At 39.5% G+C, this 7,578-nt stretch overlaps 1 long non-coding RNA gene and 1 pseudogene across 1 annotated transcript; both read left to right on the top strand.

Annotated features, from left to right (window-relative positions):
- Nucleotides 1–2,405: 2,405 nt before the first annotated feature.
- LOC118354057 (uncharacterized) lies at nucleotides 2,406–6,476 on the top strand. The gene is made up of 3 exons (XR_004813982.2): nucleotides 2,406–2,683; nucleotides 3,435–3,586; nucleotides 4,826–6,476. It is a non-coding gene; the product is annotated as an uncharacterized LOC118354057 (long non-coding RNA).
- On the top strand, nucleotides 5,652–5,824 carry LOC112659129 (U2 spliceosomal RNA; annotated as a pseudogene).
- Nucleotides 6,477–7,578: the final 1,102 nt, after the last annotated feature.

Below are 7,578 nucleotides of genomic sequence, written 5' to 3' on the forward strand. Positions count from 1 at the left end.
CCCAGATGGGCTCTTAGATTATTAATATAATCTCAAGAGTGGCATCCATCATCCTCATCATACTCAATGGTTAGCAGCAATTCATAGATCCTGCTCACACTCAAAGGCAGTGGATTATATGAGCACATGAAAACCAGAACCAGGGTTGTGGGGCCACCATAAAGTCTGTCTACCGCAGCCACTAACCACCTGTGAACCGTACCCCATTTAGCTACTACTACTAGCAAAGAATGGATTCTTTTCATTGGTACCAGTTGGGAAAACCAAAAGAAGGATTCTAATTGGCCTAGCTAACATCAGAGGTCCATCACTGGACCAGTAAACTTGCAGCCAAAGATGTACAACTCTGAAATTATTCAGTAAGTCAAATAGGGAAAATGATGGATCCAAATAAATGGAAGATAAGGATACAGATTTCCAAGCCCTAGTTATTCCGAACCAGGTAGCCACTGTTTTAGAAAACCTGACCCATTATATTGCTTTGTGTGCCTTTTGGCATTGGTAGTCTGGATTTCCTCACAATTTCAGTTAAACTGAGGGAAAAAAATAAAGAAACACCTTCTGGGGCACCAGAGTGGCTTAGTTGGTGAAATGTCTGCCTTCAGCTCAAGTCATGATCTCAGGGTCCTGGGATGGAGCCCCATTTCAGTCTCTCTGCTCAGCGGGGAGCCTACTTCTCTGTCTCCTCTCTGTATGCTCTCTCTCTCTCTCTCAAATAAACAAATAAAATCTTTAAAAAAATTTTTTTAAAGAAACACCCTTTTACCGACAAGGACAACCACGTACATCACAAGCTTTAGCCTTAAGATATGTTGGTAAACATTTTAAATCTAACAACATCCGAAGTAATTCTTCTGTACCCAAATAAAATCAAATACTTTAGAGAGAAAGCTCAGGGTATATTTGTTTTGCTGTTTGCAACAGCTAAACAATACTCACCATCTTCTTAACAACCATTTAAGGCTTATCTATACTACAATGAAATCATGCTGCAGAGGTAAAAAAAAATTAGAATTATAAAAACGCTGCTTCATGTCTTCATATATTCAACTGTGTCAGATGTAAATTGCAAGATTAAAATTCAGAATTTTTAATGATATATTTGACCTCCCTGCCCTCACTGAGCCTACATAGAAGTACAAATTATACTATAAATTTAATAAATAGGGGTCAAGAGAAGGTGCTCATAAATATGATTAAAATAGAAACCCACCACTTCGATACCAGTGTAAAACTTCTTTCTGTATTTGAAAGCAATACCATAATCTTGACCCCTTAATGGTTTTTAGTTCATACTATTTATTTTTAGAAATCTAAAGCTATAGAAGACTCTCTTCCTAATCTCAATATTTTCAATTTCCATATCTAACACGTGAAAACCACTAACACACAATCTCACTGAGCTTCTAATGGTGACAAGAAATGCTCCCACCACAGCACGTTGCAAATTAGGAAGGCTCTGGATCATTTGATAAAGAAGTAGAATCATATAGAATCTGTGATGCGAACTTTAAGAGATGGTATAAATTAAGGACAGTGAAGAAATTCCAGAAATGCTGTTTTTGTTTGTTTGGGATGTTAAACCAGGAAAGTAAATTGCCAAATAAGAACAGAAACATAAATTAGTTCAAGAGACAGCTAAGACATCTTTATGGAAAGAGAAAATTGATGGATCCAGCCTCGGAGCATGGCGGTGGAGTTAAAGGGCAAGAGCTTGTCTTCTATCAAGCAATCCTTAAAGCCAATGAACAGTAACGTCTCTAAAAAATGTCACTTTTCAGGATATCCCTTTTTATATGCATTTGCCAAGCAGAGGTGAAGTGGAAGGGCAGCCCTTTATTGGGGTATCCAGTCTATCAGATAAAAGTAGACATCCTGCAGCCAGAATCTCAAACATTACCATGACTGACCCAACCCCTAACGTTTCCATGTTGACAGTGTCCTATAGATAACACTGGGTTTAGGTAGGGTGTTTTTTTTTTTTTTGTTTTTTGTTTTTTGTCTTTTTGTGGGGGAGGGAGGGAGCTGTTTTTGCTGAGATCTTAAAAACAAGTCATGTTCTGAATATGGTTACCCCCAGGAACATTTATCTTTATTGATTTAAGCATATTCTAAACATCTTTATGACATATACAGGCATAAATTCTTAAATTATGGAGTTAGCAGGCAGGTTAAAAAACAGTACTTTGGGGGGGAAAATTCTCTGGTTCATGTATTGTGAACACGCAGCTTTTTGCTGACTTCATAAAGGCCATGTCATCACAGAGAGATCTTGACAAACTTTGGGTTAATGGTAACCTCAAACACTTCCCGATCCCGTCTCCCAAGTGCCATGTAGTTGATTATAGTCATGTTTTATTTTTTTTATTTTTTTTCTCTTTTTTTTTAATTTATTTTTTATTGGTGTTCAATTTACTAACATACAGAATAACCCCTAGTGCCCATCACCCATTCACTCCCACCCCCCGCCCTCCTCCCCTTCTACCACCCCAGAGTTAGCAGTCTTTACGTTCTGTCTCCCTTTCTGATATTTCCCACACATTTCTTCTCCCTTCCCTTATATTCCCTTTCACTATTATTTATATTCCCCAAATGAATGAGAACATATAATGTTTGTCCTTCTCCGACTGACTTACTTCACTCAGCATAATACCCTCCAGTTCCATCCACGTTGAAGCAAATGGTAGGTATTCATCCTTTCTAATGGCTGAGTAATATTCCATTGTATACATAAACTACATCTTCTTTATCCATTCATCTTTTGTTGGACACTGAGGCTCCTTCCACAGTTTGGCTATCGTGGCCATTGCTGCTAGAAACATCGGGGTGCAGGTGTCCCGGCGTTTCATTGCATTTGTATCTTAGTCATGTTTTAAAACAAGAATATGTGATGCTCCACTGTTTCATAAATAAGATACCTACACACTATGATGATGATGGTGATAACTACTTTCAACTCCTGACTTCTTCTCAAGGAGGTGGCATGGGAAAGTGGTGACAGACGCAGACTTTGCAGGCCAATTACAGAAATCTGGCTGGCAAATGACCACATTTTAAATCTTTGTTTTTCTCTGTTAAATGAACCTAAAGATAGTCCCTACCAACTGTGAGCATTATCTGACATAATGTGTATGAATTGCTGGGTATCCCTGGGTGGCTCAGCAATTTAGCACCTGTCTTTGGTTCAGGGTGTGATCCTGGAGTCCGGGATCGAGTCCCATATGGGGCTCCCTGCATGGAGCCTGCTTCTACCTCTGCCTGTGTCTCTGCCTCTGTGTGTGTGTGAGTCTATTATGAATAAATAAATAAAATCTTTTTAAAAATGTGTATAAATTGCCTAACCCATAGGAAAACTCAACAAGACTGCTATAATTATTACTGTGCCCCAGGTATTATTTGACTAGAAATGTCTTTTTGTTTCATTTCATCCCCAGGGCCACCCATTCTCTTTAAAGACCCAGGAGACAGATTCAGCAGAGGTCAGTCACCGGCAGAAGGTTCCATGGATAACAAGCGGCAGAACCAAAATTTGAACCAGTCTGTGTGTCTTCAGCCTGTTGTCTCCTCTTCAGCAAGGTGGGAGGAGGTAGGTGCAGTTCTGTTGTTTCCCTGAAGACCAAAAATATGATATTCCAAAGAAAAGGAGGCAAGGAATCCTCCAGAGCTCTTCTGATAGATTAAGTCTGTTGCCTGAATGTAGCAGGGAAAATTCTGACCAGTGAAATAACTTCCTTTCCAGCCTCTTTAACATGGCCTGCTTTTTTCATAAGAAATTTAATTATGCATCTGTTCATTCATTCATTCATTCAACAATTGTTAAGTATCTATTAGCCCTCAACCTGCACTCCCCTCCGTGTGGATGCCACATCATGCAGGAAGGTGACTTGTATATTAACGAAAGGCATAAATTCTAAATTGATGTGAGAAACAAGAGAAGCTCTGAAAGAACTGTAATTAAATCAAGTTAGGAAGCAGAGTAGCAGGTCAATTAGAGAGACAGGTGCTGTCTGATGAATTCTTTGGACAAGTCAGTCAGTAGATGAAAAATTCAAGATCCACGAGGGAAATCATGATAGAAATTTAAACAGAGTGGCTCAGCCAGGATCGTCAGTGTGTTGATGTTAGAAATGCAAAGGAAAAAGTGATGAATTATTTTTTAAAAATCTCCTTTGTAGGGCAGCCCTGGTGGCTCAGAGGTTTAGCGCCGCCTTCAGCCCGGGGTGTGATCCTGGAGACCCAGGATCAAGTCCCACGTCTGGTTCCCTGCACGGAGCCTGCTTCTCCCTCTGCCTCGTGTCTCTGCCTCTGTGTGTGTGTGTGTGTGTGTGTGTGTGTGTGTGTGTGTGTGATGAATAAATAAATAAAATCTTTAAAAAAAAATCTCCTTTGTAAAGTCAAGTGCAACACTGGTTTACTAGTCAATGAATTGGGTAAGGCAATGAATGAAAGGGTAAGGCAAGACCTTACCCTTAAAAATGGGTGTTTCCACACTGCTTTACCATATGAAAAAAGATTAGTTATAGGTACAGAATCAGAAGTCTGTTTCTAAAATCTTAAATATATATGCATCTTTTGTATTTTGAGAAGGGAAGATTGCATTTCTCTCAGCACATGAAGTACCATATATTCTAGCTATTGGACAGTCATCAGTGTGGATATTGAATTATACTGATTTATAATCTTCCGTGCTATTTTGGTGTAGCACATTTTCCCAATAGATATTCACTGTGACCTGTTGTACCAGAGTCATCCATTAGTCACAATAACAAACTATAAGGTTGTACCCGAAAAATCTGACTCTCTGCTTTACCTTCTCATTTTCCAGCACCTCTGGTTGCTGCAAACTCTCAACTCATTCCTCACACCAAGACATCTGGGGGTTTCCACTGAGTTGTAACTGCTGAACACGATGCAGACTGGGGACCGCCAGTAGTCTCAAAGCTATAAGAAAAGGAAACTCACACCACACAGTTCCCTTCTCCCAGCATCAAATTGCCTCCTGGATCCCTCTGCTTCGGCTTTCCTTCCAATGCCCTCACATAGTTGTTTTTTTTTTTTTTTTTCTTATGTTTTATCCAGGGTACATAGTTATCCACAACAAGGTTAATCCAATTGGAGGTTACTTGACTATAAACAAATGCAGAAGTCCAGGCTTGAGGGTCATAAAGACAAAATCGCACTTATTAGTATAGTTTTTCAAGAAACACTGAGACTACCAAAGAGAAGTCTTCTTCAATATCTTTTTTTTTTAACTGAAACTGAAAAATCATTGTCTACTGCAGAGAATCTCCATACAAAGTTCATAGATCTTCAACACTAGAGAGTCATTTTGCAATTTCAGATGATTTGTTTTAAAAACGCAATCCCTAACAACTTCGAGTGGCAATTGCTTTGGCTAATGTAGGCATTGTGAAAGAGTCTTAAGCCACATCTGTTACAAATATCTTGCAAAGATAAACCAGAATTTGGGGAGTTCCAATCATCTCATTTGCCCGATATGCTTACCAGTGAAGGTGAAGAAGTTGACGATTCAGAAATATCTATCAGTCGAAGGAGGTCTTGAGATAATGAAACATGCTTATACTTGCATACTTCAGAGTTGGTAATCTAAGATTGACACATATGAGTTTGGGATTAAGAATTGGAAGATAATCACTTCCTGGCCTTTTGGCTAAGATCAAGTTCTTATGAGTTTAAGATCTGATACATCCAAGGATAATATATTAAGTGGATTTTTGGAGCAAGAAGTTGGAAGAGGAGCCTGCTCCAGCCACCCGTTGCATGATCCTGGCATTGCAATACTTCCAGGAATGGGGCACCCCCCTCAGGGACAATGGTAGCAGTGCAAATGGCAGCTGGTTCTGGCTTTTGCAGTAGTCCCATGGAGCATGCACAGGGGAGGTCCAGTGGTTTGCCGGTGGTCTAGCAGCAGGAGCCCAGCAGGAAGCCAAGTAGCCCAGAGCTCCAAAGACCTACCTTCTACTAGGGAATGCATGTGTCTATCGTTATGCGTGAGCCGACCTATGTGCATGTGTCCTTCAGGATCAGCCTCACCACACCCCAGGAAAGTCCCAGCCTCTCCCTCCCCCAATGTGCCTCTGTCTCCACTGTGTCACTCCCCTGCCCCTTCCATCCCCCCCCAAAAAAAACCAAAGAATTGGAAGATAGATGTTGGATAGCAGATGACAGAGGAAGGAACAATTAAATGTATTGGTCAGGCCATCCTTTGTTGTTAGTTTAAGAGACTTCAACCAGGCTCAATTCAACCTTGTTAGTTACTGTATTATCTAGTACAGGATCATAATACCTAGAAAATTGCCATGTATGTTATCAGAAATATGACCCAGGAAGTAAAATTGTATCTCTTTTTTGTGAAACAAACCTACCTTTAATTCCTCCTCATCATTCATAAGGTTCTAAGACAACAATGTACATTATTTAAGCAATTAGACTCAAGAATTATATTTATTGCTACAAATAAATCTGTGATCAAATATAGACACACTAGTACTGTTTGCATACAGGGATACATGGAAATACTTATTTCTACCTCTTAAGTAATGGGAACTGGCATTGGAGAAACTTTAAAATTAAAAGTTAATGAATCAGGGGTGCCTGGGTGGCTCAGTCGGTTAGGCATCTGACTCTTGATTTCTGCTCAGATCATGATCTCAGAGTGATGAGATCGAGCCCTGTGTAGGGCTCCACTCTGAGAATGGAGCCCACTTGGGATTCTCTCTCCTACTCTCTTTGTCCCTCCCCCCATGCACATGCACACTCTCTCTCTCACCTAAAAAGTTATTGGATCCAATTAAAATACTCAAAGCATTTTAACAGATAAAATGAATTCCAAGCCATCAAGATTAGATAAGAAATGGAGTGCATCCATTAATTCACCTATAGGAAGAATGTGTAGACAGGAAAGTACTCCTGGGCTCCTGAACCAAAGGAAAGGAATCACAAAAGCAAATCTTAGCAATGTCCATTCAAACAGAGCAAGTTTTTAAGCAAAGAAAAGTTAGGACTTAATTTCAGAAAAGACTACATTTTGAAAAGCTCACTTGGTCAGTTCAAGGCCATAACTAATAAGATCACCCTGATGCCAGATACTTCCCTACTGTAATAATGATGGATATATCAGAAAATTCCATTCAGCCATTCACTCATTCATTTATTTAGCTTCTACTGAGTGCCAAAGAAATGCTGACACAGGGAAAGAGGCTGACAAAACAATGACGAGCTGCACAGAAAGGACTCACGTTTGTTAGTTTTCACCATAATATTAAGGGTAAGCAACAGTGGAATATTCACAGCTAGAACATAATTCAAATAGTGATAAGTTCTATAAAGCAAATGTTTAGGAGATTATTTTAAAAATTAAGAAACGGGATCAGGGAGGTTTGGAGACATTTCCCAAATCATCATACTGTTCTAAATTAATGTGCTGAATTGTGATCCCAGCCATTCTGATTCCAGAGCCCACCTTCCTAAACCACAGAATATGTTGGCAAAACCAACATGCAGAGAATACAACTTTAACCTGTTTTTAGATAGATCTTTTATTTTCAAATGAATCCT

Source organism: Canis lupus, chromosome 2, assembly GCF_003254725.2.
Source record: "Canis lupus dingo isolate Sandy chromosome 2, ASM325472v2, whole genome shotgun sequence".
Classification (NCBI taxonomy): domain Eukaryota; kingdom Metazoa; phylum Chordata; class Mammalia; order Carnivora; family Canidae; genus Canis; species Canis lupus.